This window comes from Notamacropus eugenii, chromosome 1, assembly GCF_028372415.1.
Source record: "Notamacropus eugenii isolate mMacEug1 chromosome 1, mMacEug1.pri_v2, whole genome shotgun sequence".
Taxonomy (NCBI): domain Eukaryota; kingdom Metazoa; phylum Chordata; class Mammalia; order Diprotodontia; family Macropodidae; genus Notamacropus; species Notamacropus eugenii.
The window spans coordinates 150,288,941-150,305,069 of NC_092872.1; the positions used below are offsets into that span (position 1 = coordinate 150,288,941).

General features: G+C 40.9%; 1 long non-coding RNA gene across 1 annotated transcript; it reads right to left on the reverse strand.

Moving 5' to 3' along the window:
* Window positions 1-5,442: 5,442 nt before the first annotated feature.
* LOC140508691 (uncharacterized) lies at window positions 5,443-6,770 on the reverse strand. Its single transcript, XR_011968495.1, has 2 exons — window positions 6,460-6,770; window positions 5,443-6,058 (listed from the first exon to the last, which is right to left on the reverse strand). It is a non-coding gene; the product is annotated as an uncharacterized lncRNA (long non-coding RNA).
* Between the last annotated feature and the right edge of the window lie 9,359 nt (window positions 6,771-16,129).

Genomic DNA, 16,129 nt, shown 5'->3' on the forward strand with positions numbered 1-16,129 from the left:
GCTCTAGACGGTCATAGGAGTAATTACTGGCACTACACCACTAAATATTGGATCGCGTTCTCTGTCCTATTGCTCATTAACTACTTTCACCGTGTTAGTCCTGGCCCTTGTTATGTTACCTCTCAGCAAAAAAGACAAAGGAAAAGTAAGCCTTCAATGTGCTAGTATTTTATTTCTGCAAAAGCTACCTTGAAATCCTAGAAATCACTGCAAACATACAAGCGCTAGTATTCAAGAGGAGCAAAATACACACAGGAAACTCAAAAGAAATAAAATGCAACTGTCCCACAACCACCTCTAACTTATATGGCATCCTTCCAATAAAGGGAATATAATGATATAATAATAATATAGGTTTCAGTACCTCAGTGAATCTGCAGTCTCATCAAACTCTTTGTAACCATGAAGAGGAAAACTCATATTCACAAGCTGGAGCTCCAAAGAAAGGCAAACACTATTCTTGACCTCAAAGAGTGCGCCATCCAATAGGGGGATACAACATACACATTTTATACAAGTAAAATTATATATGTGTTGACTAATATGAAAATATGTTTAATATAAATGTATATGTAGAGCTTATTTCAAATTGCATGCAGTCTTGGGGTACAGGTAGGGCAGTGAGTGAGAGAAAATTTGGAACTAAAAATCTTATAGAAGTGAATATTGAAAACTAAGAATAAATAAATACATATTTTAAAATGTTTTAAAAGAAAAAAAGATTGTGTGCATGTGTGTGATGGTGCCCTCAACAGTAAGAGGGAAGTCAGAAAGAGGGAAAGGGTTTAAGCAGAAAGACAATGAGTTTAGTTTTGGAGATGTTGAGTTATGGAAATCCAGGTTGAGATTTCCAAAGGGTAGTTGGAGATGGGAGAATGAAGGTCAGGTGAGAAGTGAGGTCTATATAAATAGATATGAGAATCATCTACAGAGATGATCATTGAATCCATGAGAACTGATGAGATCCCCAAGTGAAATAGTATAGAGGGAGAAAAGAAAAAGTGGCAGGACAGAAGCTAGGGGGACATCCATGGTTGGTGAAAGAAAAAAACGTGTCATTTGCTGCTATGTTGCTCCTTTCAATACAAAAATACCCTTTTCTTCCCCTATTAGAATGTAAACTCATTGAAGGAAGAGACTGTCATGTTTTTGTATTTTTATCTCCAGTACCCACTACAATGCCCAGCACATAATAAGCACTTAGGAAATTATTCACTTATTTATTCATTCCTTAATGACACAGTTACAAACATAAGAATGTGTTCTCACACCTACAGGAAATGTCATCAACTGACTCCAAACCACATTATCACTGCCACTCCAGGCAGTACATTTGCCCAGTTCTGTAGCCATATCCTTGCTCCAACCTCAACCTCTACTTGAAAACTTTCCCCATTACCTGGCTATGTTTATCAAATGGGCTAGTGACACTAGCTAGCAATATTAATTATCTTTATTACAAGGCTACTTCAATGCATTCATCTGAATAAGCATTTATTAAGCATTCTCCATATATTGGACATTGTATTAGGTGATGGAGATAAGATGATATATTAAGACCAATATCTACTGGTGTTTCCCTATGGTCCCTCCCCTGCAAAGGTCACAATAGCTTTTCCCTTAAAGTTAATAAAACCAAAAAATAGATTGCCCTGCGGATCAAGTATAGATTCCTGGTAGTCTCTAGATGTATTGATGTGACTTCTTACTCACCTATGGGCATAAAACGGTCTACTCACGTGGAGGTGGGGCCCCAAAGACTTGGTGAACATTCCCAAACTATTCAAATCACCATACTCTTCCCAGCTGACCAGGAAAGAAACAAGGCCTCATCTACTCACGTTAAGTCCTAGAGTATCGTATCAATCTCTTTTTCAAAAACTGTTCAATGACTTCTGAGTGTCTCCCTTGGTCCCAAAATTGAATCTATATCAATAGAATGCTGGCCTGAGTCAGCCTTGCCCTCAATAGATGTCAAAAAATGAAAGCATTCCTCTGCCTTCAGGAAGCTTTTTGAGATACCAGATATAATGTTCCAACAGCACTGAACTTAGAACATCTAGCCTCTTACACTTAAAAATGCTTTGCGTTTCCTTTTATGATTCATTTTGTGGGTTTCCCTTGAGAGCCTTTATATAGAAGGACCTCAGGGAATCTTTCCTTCATTGTCACAACAACAGAGTTGCTTAAAACTACCAGCAATGCTTATGGGCAAGCAGGGATTGGTTTTGGCTCCTTTCCAACAAGTAAACACATACTATAGGCCTGGAGTGGGGAACTAATTCTTCACCTCTTGCAAAGTTAAATGACTCTTTCTTCCCATCATGATGCTAAGAGCTGATGAATTATTTCAATTCAATACAAGTGTTTATTAAATTACTACTATATGTAAGGCATTGTACCCCAGGAGCTGGGGAGGAGGAGAGGGAAAGACAAATGAAAAACCCTGTCTGACTTCAAGGAGCTTATGTTATAGATTCTACTTCATTTTCTTGGAGGCTTCCTTTTGGTTTGACTTGTTAATAAGCATTGCTGAGTAAGTCAAACCACTACCACCACCACCACCACCCCTTGACTGCTATCTCTCCTCAGACCTTGGTAGGATCAGTTCAAGATTCTGAACCCAAGAGCCTTGGGGAGAGCAATACTTCCAAAGGCTAGTGTCCTCAGACATTATTTTCCTTTCTGTCTCTCAGTCTCCCCCACAAAAAAAAAATAATTAGAGTGTCTAACAATTTCCTGACTTGCCTTACTGATAATTTCATCTTTTAAAGAATGAAGGAACAAATAAAAAGAAATTCTATTCTGGATCTGACAGTAAGGGTTGACTTAGTGGCTAGGGTGGAAATGATGGTCACTCTGGGGGAAAGTGATCATTCCTCTGAGAGTCTGTGATAGAGAGATAGAAATCCAGGTATGGTCTGTGACATACATCCTATATTTGAGGAAAGCAGATTCGAAAGGTTCAAAGAAAGATCAGATTGGCTCCCATGGGCTACAATACTAGAGGAAAAGTCAGCACAAAAGGTCCAGGAGATGTTCAAGAATGGAATTTTGAATACAGAAAGGAAAACAATTCTGATGAGAATGAAAGATGGGATTTGTCTAAAATCCAGTGTGACTACATGGCAAAGGTACCAGTCAACTTGGATTTTTAAAATATATACCAAAATGGAAACTAGGCTAGGAACAGAAAATGAATATTATAAGATCATGGCACAGTCTTGTAAAAATAATGTCAGGAATGCTAAAAGCTCAGAATGAACTAGAGCTGGTGAGGGGAATTAAGGACAATTTTTGAAAAGGGTAGAGGTTTTTGTTTACTTGTTTTTAGCTCTTCCCCTTTCCCCCATCCCTATCCCCATATATTGGAGAAAAGGGAGAATCAAAGGAGAAATGGAACCTTTCCATGGAGTGGATGGTACAACGATAATTGGTGGCAAAGAGAATGCAAAAATGCCGAACTTTTAATTTGCTTGTTTTCTCTGCCAAGGAAAATGACTCGTGTGCTAGAAATGATAGGGAAAAAATGACTAACAGGGAATTGATATCCAAAGTAAGTAAGGGTATTCCCTTACTAAAACAGCACATAGCTGTCCTTGATAAATTCAAGTCACCTGACTCCGAGGTATCCTTGGCTGCTGAAGAGTTGGCAGGTGTGATCGCTAAATCATGTGCATGATATTTGAAAGATCATGAACAACTAGGGAAGTACCATAAGGTTGGAGAAAAACAAAGGTTGATCCAATTTTAAAAGAATCAGGTTTTAAAACTATAAAATGGTGAGATTGACTTCAAATCTTGAGAAAACTCTAGAACAATTAATTAAAGAAGTAACTGGCAAAAATTTAGAAAGGGAAGTTTTGATGACAATAAGCCAGCATGACTTCATGAAGAATAAATACTGTCACATCAATAATCTCATTTCCTTTTCTCCCAGTATCACTTAACTAGCAGATGAGGGGAATGCCGTGAATATAGTTTACCTAGATTTTACTAAACTCATTCCGTTCTTGTTGAGTTATGGATTAGTTGATCATACAATCAGATGGTTTCAGACCGTTTTAGTTGAACCACAACAACGTGGAATGCGCCAGGGATCTGTACTTGGCCCTGTGTTATTTAACATTTTTACCCATGATTTGGACAACTGCAAAGATTACATATCAAATTTTGGATGACACAAAACTGGGAGTGAGAACAAACATAAGTAGATGACATAGCTGATCTAAAAAAAAGGATCTTGTCATGCTAGAACACTGAACTGAAATGGATAAAATGAAATTCATTAAGAATAAAGGTAAAATACTCCAGTTAAAAAAAATCATTGTTACATGTTTAAGATGGCTTAGGTTCAGCTAAATAACAATCGTTCTGAAAAAGAGCTAGGGGTTTTAGCGGCGCTCTAACCTCAATATTAATCAGCAGTTTTATGCGGCAGTCATAGAAGCTTGTGCTTGCATTAAGAAAGATAGAATTCTCAGGAAAAGGGAAGTGGTTGTAGCCCCATTGTATTATGTCCTTGTCAGAGTATTGTGTTCTGTTCTGAGGATCATAGTTAAAGAAGGATGTTGATAAACTAGAGACTGTACAGAGGAGGCAAACAGGATGGTAAAAGACCTTGAGTCCACGTCACAGAAGGATAGGTTGAAGGAATTGGGCATGTTTAGCCTGGAGAAGGGGAAATTGAGGGGTTGTCATGTGGAAGAGGGATTAGACCTCTTTGATATGACCCTGGAAGGCAGAGCCAGGGAAGACGTGACAAAGAGACTCAACTTCTGGAAGAATATCCTGATGATTAGAGTTGTTTGAGGATAGTTCAGGCTAGCTTCACAAGTGGTGGCTTCCTTTATCTAGAGGCTAGACAACTGGTAATTGGCCATGTAATGTTCCTTTCTTATATGGATTGGTCTTTCCCACTCCCAAATTCTGTGATTCTGTGACTAAATGACCTCTAAGGTTCTGTTCAGCTATAATTCTATTGTCTTTTCTATTCAGTCCTCCTGAGCAAAGTTGTTTTTACTACTACTGTTCAGTTGCGCCCTACTCTTCCTGACTCCTGCTCCATACAGTCCATGAGGTTTCCTTGGCAAAGACAGGAGTGAGGTGCCATTTCCTTCTTCAGTGGATCCTTTCACCAGGCAATCAGAGATTAAATGACTTGCCCAGGCTCGCACTGATATGAAGTGTCTGAGGTTGAATTTGAACTCAGGTCTTTCTAACTCCAGACTCCATGCTCTCTCCTAACCACTACGCCACCAGCGGCCTCTATCTTGTCAAAAAGTTTGGGGGCTAAGACATAGGATCTATGGTGGGGAAAGGTTTTCTCCCACCTCAAATTTGCATTGTCCTTGTGGCTTTCCCCTCTCTAGTCAGTAAAACTCTCTTTCATGGAGCTAACAACTTTCCCAAATTTTCAGCATTTGCACAGTGGCCGGCACATAGTAGGTGCTTAATAAAAGTTTATTGATTGAGAAATCGTTGCCAGGACACACTCAATGGACCGATCCAGCTGAGGCTGAGGCTGAGGCTGAGCCGAGGGGGAGAAAGGCGAGGGTTAGTCTCCCACGAGTCTCCAGATGGAATCTCTGAAGCCCAGCTCTTCCCAGGTCCTAAGGGAGAAATCGCACCATCTTAGTCACTGCCATCAACCCAAGGAAAAAGCAACAATGTGGTTTAAGTGGGTAACATGTTCCACAGTGCAGAATGAAAGCGGACCAGGAAAGTCTGTTCAGCCAGCTAGGGCTCTCTCTCTCTCTCTCCATCTGCCAGTTTCTGTGGGTGTCTCTCCCTGTCTCTCCGTTTCTGTCTCTTCCCGCCCCATCACCCCCGAGTGTGTGTGTGTGTGTGTGTGTGTGTGTGTGTGTGTGTGTGTGTGTGGCGGGGGTATGTGCATATTATCCTGTCTTCTAGGGTTTCCCTCAACCCTGGGAGGTCAGAAGGTGCAGTTTGGTCCATGAGATTTTCTGGGAGGCACACAGGCTGGCGGGGATGAAGCCTCCTCAGGATGCTGTCCAGAACCCTCCACTGCCCCTCCTCGGGAAAGAAACAACGGCATCTGGCGTTTGCAAAATAAACAAATTAAATTAAATTTTTAACAGGCTGGCTACTTTTTTTTCTCACGATGGAATCTGTCTGCAGAAAGGAGAAATAAACTCCGAGCCCTCCTGGACCGCCAGGACAGTGGGCCGAGAGCAAACCCCATCCTCTTCAAAGGAGGAGGATTGGGAAAGAGGAGGTGCGGCTCCCGAGGGATGGGGAAGAGGAGGAGGGGAGGGGTGGGGAAGAGGAGGAAGGGAGGGGGAGGGGGAGGGAGAGAGATGGGGAAGAGGAGGAGGGGAGGGACAGGGGCAGGGGCGGGGGGGGGGGGGGGACCCGCAGACGCCCCTCCCGCAGAGGCTGTTGGCCAGCCCTTCTTTCTCCCCCACTTTATAGTTTTTCAGTCGCATGCTTACGTACATGATGACAGTTTTCGTTGGTGCGTGTGTGGGTTGTTGTGTTCTGTTTTGCGTTTTTTCCCCCGGTTTGTGTTTTGTTATGTTTTGTATCTGTGCAACTTTGTCTCCAGGATCTTCCAGTAAAGGATGACTCACGGCTGGGTTATCTCCCGTCTCACTCTCCGGCCTGGGAAACTGCACCCAAGCCACCCTCCTTAAAGGCACACTGCCGCCCAGCTTGCCAGGAAGGCACCCCACTTCTCCCGAAGTCCCCGTCTCCAGCCAGCTTTGGCAAACTAATTAGCCTCGAAATGGTCTTATGATCAGACTAGATGATCATCCCGCTTAGGAGAGAGGCTTCATAATTAATTTTTAGGGCGATAGCTTTAAAGAAATGCTTTGTGCCCACAGCCAATTAATCTTCATTATTAACCTCATAAACAAAGTTGGTACATTTTGTAATAAGGCCTGTAGAGACAAATGGCTTATCTTAGGTGATCAGGGCAAATTATTGGGTAGCCAGACCGAAGCAGTCTGAAAAACAGAATATATGCAGAAATCCTTTCTGCTTTCTCTAATTATTGGGCTCCGTGGTAAAAATAATAATGATAACTGACATTTATTATAGCACTTTAAGGTTTCCAATGCACTTTTCAGACAGTTTCCATAATCATCCTGTGAGGTAAGTGATGCTGATGTTATTACTGTGTTCCAGATGAGTAAACAGAGACATGATGTTAGCATCTGAGGCAGATTCAGACCCAGATATTCTTGACTTAGTCCCAAAGATATCTGGAATGCCACTTGTAGTAAGTAAAATAGATGAGTAATAAAAATGTAAAATAAATCCAGAGATATGTTAATTATTCAACCAACAAGATTTAAGTGCCTGCTGTATGCTAGCCACTGACAATAAAAAGACAAAAGTGAGTTAATGGAAATTTATTCCAGAGACTGCATTTCTTTTGCAGAGGATGTTTACCCAAAATGTTCTGTGTCACTGGTTAGGTAAAAAGGGTTAAGCAGTCAAAACCCAGTTGGATTTACAGTCAGCTGACATATCAGAAAGGCCACTAGAAGGGGAATCAGGAACTGACGACTGTGTGATGCTGAGTAAATTTCTTTGCCTGAGTTTCCTCATTTGTAAAATTAAAGGGTTGGATGAGATGCTTTCTAAGGCCCTTTTAGTTTCTATATTCTTGAGTCTAACAAAGGGTTTCTCTGAGCTCTTCTGAGGCCATTGTACTGCTTCTCTACCACCCCAGCACTGAAATTATTGTCCTGTCCTACCATCAGTATCATGTGTATGCTGACCTGATCAGGAAATAACCATCATGATCTCAGGCTAGGTTCTAGGAAACCACGTGTGGCCAATGCCCGCCTTCAGCCTTGGCTGGCACATGTGACCTGTGCATTAGTGATGCCTTGGAGGGGAAACTGGGTGATGCCAATTGCCTTATCCAGTTTTCAAGTTGGTTCTTGTAATTACACTTGTCTCCCTGTCTCTAGGGCTATTGGCCCCAGGCGTGGACCATGGGTGCAGCCGCTCTGGCCGCTTGCCCTGGCAACCTCCTGCCCGCCTACTTCCTGGCACCATTCCACACCTAGCCTTCCAGGGCTTCAGGCTGACGTGTGATTTTCACAAAAATTATCCTTTGTGCCTTTTTACATTAAGATCTCTAAGGAATATATCCAAACAACTCATTCTTTCTTCCTTCCTTCCTTCCTTCCTTCCTTCCTTCCTTTCTTAATTTCTTTCTTTCTTTTTTTCTTTCTTTCTTTCTTTCTTTCTTTCTTTCTTTCTTTCTTTCTTTCTTTCTATTTCTTTCTTCTTTTCTTTTAAAGTATAAATATTTCTACATCCTGCAGGTAAGCTAAAATAATTTTTACTAATCCTATGTCTAATATACCATCTGAGACCCTGGTGAAATTATCCCACTTCTGATATAATAATCCTTAGTAATGTTTAGTCTCTCTCTTTCTCTCCTCCTCTCTCTCTCTGTCTCTGTCTCTGTCTCTGTCTCTGTGTCTCTCTCTCTCTCTCTCTCTCTCTCTCTCTCTCTCTCTCGCAAAGAGAATGAGGCCCAACCTTGATATGAATCCCACAGCTTTCAGTGTTTGGGAACTTAAAGGAAGATAATGATACAGGTTTACCAGATCAAAATAAATCCTAACTTTCATTTTCTCAATTGAGTGGATTCTTCCTGTGGTCAACCCACCCATTTTTTTAAAGGACAGGTAGAATGATATAGTGCAATGACTGGGGAAAAAACAGTTATTAAATGGGTTTATTACATGTCTAGTAAACACTTGCAAAATATTAGGAATACAAACAGAAAGAAGAAAACAGTCCTTCTGAAGGTGCTCACCCTCACATTGGGTGAAACAATACATACAACAATTCTGAGTCATCATTAATTAGTTGTGTGACATTGAACAAGCTGCTTAACCTTCACGTGTCACTTTCCTCAACCATTGGGGTGTTTGCACCAGATTATCTAAGGTCATTTCCATCTCTAAGTCTTTGATTTTATGACCTTGGGTATTTCTGGAAACTTGGACTCTCCTTCAGGTTTTTTTTCTGACTCACTGTGTGATCACCGACAAGCTCTCTGCACCCAATCTTACTCCATCTGTTAAACAACCCCTTGTGTCTGGTTTTGCCATAGGTGTCCGTGGTTTAGCATCAGCATAGCATAGCAGATGGAAGGCTAGGCTTGTTATCAGGAAGATCTAGATTCCAATTCTACTTTTGATGCTTGCTAGGTGTGTCATCCTGGCTAAGTTGCTTTGTGTTTCCACCAACTTCCTTAGGACTTCTCGCCAAGACTGTATTTGCATTATAACCTGGGCTGTGCTGGTGAATGATTAACAACTGATTAAGGGTGAGGGGTAAGGAGGGAATGTGTGCCAGACATCCTTTTTAGTTTAATCTGAATTATTAACACTTTCTACCTCACTTTCTTAAGTCTAGGTAATCAACAGAGCAATAAGTCAAGTGCTGATTTGTAGCATTTGCTGATTTCTAAAGTGATACTCAAACTGAAAAATCTGCTTCTATGATCTGGCTCCAGCACATCCCTGTTTATTGGCTCAGGAGTTCCTGCAGGGCACTACTGAGTAGTTTGTTATATCCAGAAGGTCATGGCAACCTCTGTACATTCCCAGACATCCCCTTCACCTACTAGAATCATCACATAGCAAAACCCTAAGATGAACTTCCTGCTCCTTTTAAACAGCGTTAGTGAATTTGTGTCTGTGTGTGTGTGTGTGTGTGTGTGTGTGAGAGAGAGAGAGAGAGAGAGAGAGAGAGAGAGAGAGAGACAGAGACAGAGAGAGAGAGACACAGAGAGAGAGAGAGAGAGAGAGAGACAAGGAGAAAGAGAGAGAGGGAGGGAGGGAGGGAGGGAGGGAGGGAGGCAGGGAGGAAGGAAGGGAGGGAGAGAGAAATTGTCTTTTTTTTTTTTTTAGTGTCCCCTCTCTGGTTCTGTAGTTAACATACAGCCATACCTGTGATTATCATCATTACCTTCTCCCCTCACTCTGCAGTACATTCAGCTCTGACTAATCTCTTGGGTACTACAGGAAAGTCCCTCTTGCATCTTTTCCATTAGCTTAATTTAGTTTATAAACTTAGCTCTCACACTATCCTGGAGGGCTCTTTCTCACTTTCTCTCCCTTCTCTTTCTCCTGTAGCCAGGTACTCTGTGATATCCACCCCTCCTCTTCCTCAACTAAAACATTGCTGAACAGTTCCCTTCAAGATGCCCATTCATCTCCTCCTCTGCTTCATTAGTTTTCTGAGCCCCATCCTGGGCAAATCCCTGAGGTCACAAGTATGATGCAACTGAACACTTCTGGGAAGCAGCTTCCACTTCTTTCATACCAGTTCATACTTGATTGGTGTGTGTACAACACACCAATTTTAAAGACCAAATATAACCAATTCAACTACACTTTGGTTATTTGGGAGTATCTAGAGGAAAAATAAATTAAAATGGATTAATATTATTATGAAAATATTTTTGCCCTCACAGATACCTTGAAAAGGTCTCAGAGATCTCCAGGCCGCAGTTTGAGAGCTACTGTTCAGTGTTCAAAGGTACAGTGATAGCAAAGGCAGGATAAGATCAAGGAATGGCAATAAGTTCTGTTTGGAATGAAGAGAAAGGCCATGGCGCAATTTCTGATAAGGCTGGAAAGACAGGTTGGAGCTAGATTTCGGAGGGTCTTGAATATCAGACTAAAGAATCTGTCTTCTTTTTAAGGAGTGGGAAGCCTCTGAAATTTTTTGAGAGGGGAGTGACGTGTCCAGATCTGTTTCAGAGAGAGCTTATTTTGGCTAAGGCCTGAAGGCTGGATTAGAGGGGGTAAGCTATGATGCTAGGAGTGTGCAATGATAGTTTATATACTGAAGTGGTAGCAATAAAAGGGGAAAGGAGTGGTTTTGAGAGAGTGTTCATGGGATAGAATTGACACAACTTGGAAACTGTTTGGATATGAGTAATGTGGATATAGAAGGAGTCCAATGTTACTTCCAGGTTTTGTGTGACAGTGCTGGGAGAGTGGTGCCCTCAACAGAAATCAAGATAAATTGGGACAGGTTCTAAGGGGAAGGTGAAGAATTTAATTTTGAACATAATTCATAGATGTCAGAAATCATCTAATCCAACCAATATTGTATTTGAGGTGATGGCAATGTAACAGGACTGGAAAAAATGATCTGGATAGATAAAGATTTGGATATATCATGTCCATAGAAGTGATCATTAAAGACACGAGATGGGGTAAGAGCATGGAGGGAGAAGAAAAGCAAGTTAAGGGTAGAACTTTGGGGCAAGCCTACCTCTAAAGGTGAAAGACTGTAGGGGGTCAGCAAATGAGAAAGAAAGGAAGTGATCAGATAGGTCAATGGAGAACTCAGGAAAGGACAGTATCTCTGATTCCAACAGAGAGAAGATTATCAAGAAAGAATTAAATGCTACAGAAAAGGTCAAAGGAAATTAGGGGACCATTAGATTTGGTTACAAGATCATCTGGTTTCTTTGGGGGAAAAATAGCTTCTAGAGAGTGGGTGCTGTAAACCAAATTGTTAGGAATAACATGCACTCAGTTTGTATTCCTCTTTCTGGAAGTTTGGCAATAAAGGGGAAGAGGGATATATAGGACAATAGCTTATCTATCCATCACTGCTCCTTAGTTAGCTCTGGAGCTGCTTGATTTAGAAACTTAGCATTGTTCCGAGACACCCTGTTCCCTCTCCAGTAGACAATCCAACCTATTCTACCACTTGTTAGTTACTGCATTTCTCTACCATGAGCTTCCATCTCTATATACTAACCTCTCCAGGAACTCCCTTAGCATTGTTACTGCTACCATTACAGCTGCTAAAGCTGAAATGTAGAGGTTCCCAAGGGAAAAGCTGCTCAGATTAGCAGGATTCTTTCCTTCCCCCCAACCCAGGGACCCAGATTTAGCCCTGTATATACCTCCTTTTATATCTCCAACTCTTAGTTCTGGTGTCGGTGCCTCCTCTAAGTCTGTGTCTGTTCACTTTTTTTGTTTTGTTTTGGTAAATAGTATTTTATTTTTTCCAATTACATGTAAAGGTAGTTTTCAAGATTCATTTTTGTAAGATTTTGAGTTCCAAATTTTTCTTCCTCCCCCCTTCCCAAGATGGCAAGCAATCTGACATAGGTTATACATATGCAGTCATGGAAACATATTTCCACATTAGTCATGTTATAAAAGAAGAAATAGAAAAAAAGGGAAAAGCCACAAAAGATCAAAAAAAAAAAATGAAAATAATATACTTTGATCTGCATTCAGATGCCATAGTTCTTTCTCTGGATGTGGATGGCATTTTTCATCATGAGTCCTTTGGAGTTGTCTTGGATCACTGTATTGCTGAGAAGAGCTAAGTCAATCACAATTGATCATTGCACAATGTTGTTGTTACAGTGTACAATGTTCTTCTGGTCCTGCTCTCTTCATTCAGCATTAGTTCAAGTAAGTCTTTCTAGGTTTCTCTGAAATACACCTGTTCATCATTTCCTATAGCACAATAGTATTCCATTACACTCATATACCACAACTTCCCCATATACCACAACTTCAACCATTCCCCAATTGATTGGCATTCCCTCAGTTACAATTCTTGGCCACCACAAAAAGAGCTGCTATTAATATTTTTGTACTTGTGGGTCCTTTCCCCCCCTTTTTTTAATGATCTCTGACATACAAACCTAGTAGTGGTATTGCTGGATCAAAGGGTATGCACAATTTGATTGCCTTTTGAGCATAGTTCCAAACTGCTCTCCAGATTAGTTGGATCGGTTCACAACTCTACCAATAATGTATTAGTGTCCCAATTTTCCCACATTTCCCCCAACATTTATCATTTTCCTTTTATGTCATATTAGGCAATCTGATAGGTGTGATATGGTACCTCAGAGTTGTTTTAATTTGCATTTCTCTGATCAATAGTAATTTGGAACATTTTTTCATATGACTATAGATATGTCTGTTCTCTTTTAAAAGTCATGTCAGAAAATGGGGCTCTGGTCTCTACCAGTCCTGGTTCCATCACTCATCCCAAATTCTATGAATTAAATCAATTATCTTTGATGTCGTGTCCAAGGTCCCAATTGAAGGCTGAACTTGGAGTCACAAAGACTTCAGTTCAAATCCTATTTTGAATACTTATTAATGACTACTATTAGTCACTAACTGACTTTAGACAAGTTACTTAATTTTTCTGAACCCCAGTTTCCTAGTCTGTAAAATGAGAGGGTAAAACTCAGTGAGCTCTAATCATTGCTCTATCTATACCCAGGAAAAAGACATTCTTTATACCTTATCAAAGAGCTGTAATCAAAGTCCCATATTCGTTGTCAGTGGGGATGTAAAGGAAGATATTTTCAAAACAAGAACAATTATTTCATCCTTCAACCTTGTTAAATTGACCAGGTTCCTTCTGATCTGGTCACATACCCTTTACAAATAAGACACAAAATTATTTTTGTAGGACTGAAGTTAGAAAATATATTTAATTTAATTCAGTCTTCTGACTTCCTCCAGCAGCACTTATTGGATCAGGAATAGGATCAGAGAAGGTGAGTACTGGTGCTTAACTAGGGTTGGGAGTCACAATTCAGGATGGGGAGATGGACTTAAAAGTCCATCTGAAGTGGATGAAATAGCCAAGATTAGGGTGGGACACTACAAGGATAAAATGGGAGAAAAAGGTAAGGATCAAGAAATGGAAGGTGATAAGGTTGAAAGACAAATTTAGAAAGAGTAATGGAATGGGAGAGAAATGGAAAGGCAAGAAATTGTGGCAAAAATGTGGAATTTCAAAATTCCATATCTTCAAAATGGAGTAATTAAGTGATGGAATCATATAAGTGACTGCCTTGGGCTGGTAGGTGGGAGCATGGAGAGATGCGAGAGCATGGAAAAGTAGGAGAATTGTGAAGCTAGGGTGTTAGGAGAGCCATCTTTGTGAATAGTGATATCACCAAAGATGACAGCTGAGGATGAGAGAAAGATGACAAGTCACTGAGGAAATGACTGCATCAGGTCACTGAGGATGATAGAAAAGTATTGATTAAGAGTTGGTATATGATAGCAGCAAGAACCTGAATGGGACGAGATAATTGTCCTGTCCTTCAAAAAAGAATTGGTTGTTGAAAACTAGTGATACAATCAGTATCTGAAAGTGGCAGCAAGAGGCAAAGAGGATGTTGACCTTGTTTCCTAGGCCTGTGTGTTAGGAGTGGGGAGGGAGGAGAAAGAGAAAAGGTGGGCAGCATATTCCACCAGAAGCTATGTTGTCCTTGTGGAAAACTAGCTTTCTGGTAAGGCAAGGAAGTGGAAGGAGTACGCTGGGAAGAGACTGAGGGTGAAGGGTTCTATTTTCAACACAACAGAGCTTCCAAGGGTCTCAATGGAGGTAATAGCAGAGTACTTTGTACATATTATCTTATTTAATTGCACTAAACTTTCTGAGGTAGGTAAAACATTTCACAAAGAGGTTTGGTAATTTGCCCAAGTTTACACAGCCAAAGCTGAGACTGCCCAGGTCATGTGACTTCAAGCCCAGTGCCTCTGCTACACTAAACTATGCTTACCCACAGTGCATATGGTCTGCACTCCACCCTTGGTTTAGGTTTGGCACTTGTTCGCATACCATCTTATAGTGGTTTCTAATTGCCCATATGTGAAAGTCCTGTGTCCCATCACTCAGATGTGAAACTCCTGTGTCCCCTCATACAAGCTCCTAAGGAATTGAGAGGGAGTTTTATGCTTCAAACGCATCTTCTAGAATTCTCTGTCCTTGACCTTGCCTAGATTCCCTGTGGTTACAGATAAGGACTCACACAAGGTAAGTGTGGCTTCTCTGTCGACTTTAGTAAGAAGTGCCCCATATTACCAGGACACAAAAGACATCAAAGGATTCATGTCCTTTATGGATAAGGTGCTCTTCTATAAATCTCATTTTAATGGAAGTAATTTGTTCCACTGGCCTAAGGAGTCTAGTGTCAATTGATCTGTTCACTGAGTATTTTCTGGAAAGGTCAATTAATTTGAGGTGAGAGGACTAGGATTAGATTAAAATTGGGACGATATCTTTTGGAATAAGGAACTCTTAGGTAAGGAAACTCCTTCTACCCATGCAGATTAATGCCTTTTCTATAACTTACAATCTTAGAATATGGAGAGGCTAAGTGACATGCCCAGGATCACATAACCAGTATGTGTCAGAGGCAGAATGTGAACCCAGGCCTTCCTGGTTCCATAGCTAGCTCTCTATCCACTACAGTATAGTACTGGGTTCAATTCTTGGTTCTGCTATTTACTACTTAGAGGCCTAGGTTTCTTTTTCTGTAAAATATATGTGGTGGGGAAGGGAAGAGGTTGATCTAGATCACCTGTATGGCCTCTTCCACCTGTGCCTCTTCAGTCCTACAAAAACGTTTCTCTTTGAAGTATAGACTGCAGGAGATGAGTTTTATTCAAAGAAAGTCTTGGAACAGCTAGACAGCTTCCAATTGCATAGATATACTAATTCCAATAGACAAATACATCTATGATTAAACCACTACTGACCAGGGATCCTCCTACCCCCACAAATATAGGTTAGGATAGTTTATTTTTTTCCTAAAAGACCACAAAGCTGCCCCCTGACCTTGACTGACTCAGGGGATTGAAGCTAAAACTGGGCTTCCTGTAATACAGCTTCCTGGTACACCCTGGACTTGTCAATGTGGCTTCCTGGTCACCTAAGGGCATAAATGGGCTCATCCACATAGAGTTGAAGTCTTGCAGACTAGGCGGATTTCCCAAGACCATATGAGTTGCCACATGTTTACCTACGGACCAGATGGGTTTCTGTATGGAGATGAAGGGGTCTAAAGATATATCTATCCAAAGCTAGCAATCAAACTGATTAATCAGTATGCATTTATTAATCAGCTTCTACATGATAGACATTGTACTAAGTGCTAGGGATGCAAGAAGGGCAAAAGACAATCTTTGCCCTCGAGGACCTCATAGTCTAATAGAAGAGACAACATGAAAACAACTCTATACAGACAAGCTAAATGCAGAATAAATAGGAAATAGCCAACAGAGACAAAGCACTAGAATGAAAAGGGGCTTCCTGTAGAACAATGCTGTCAAAAAAAACC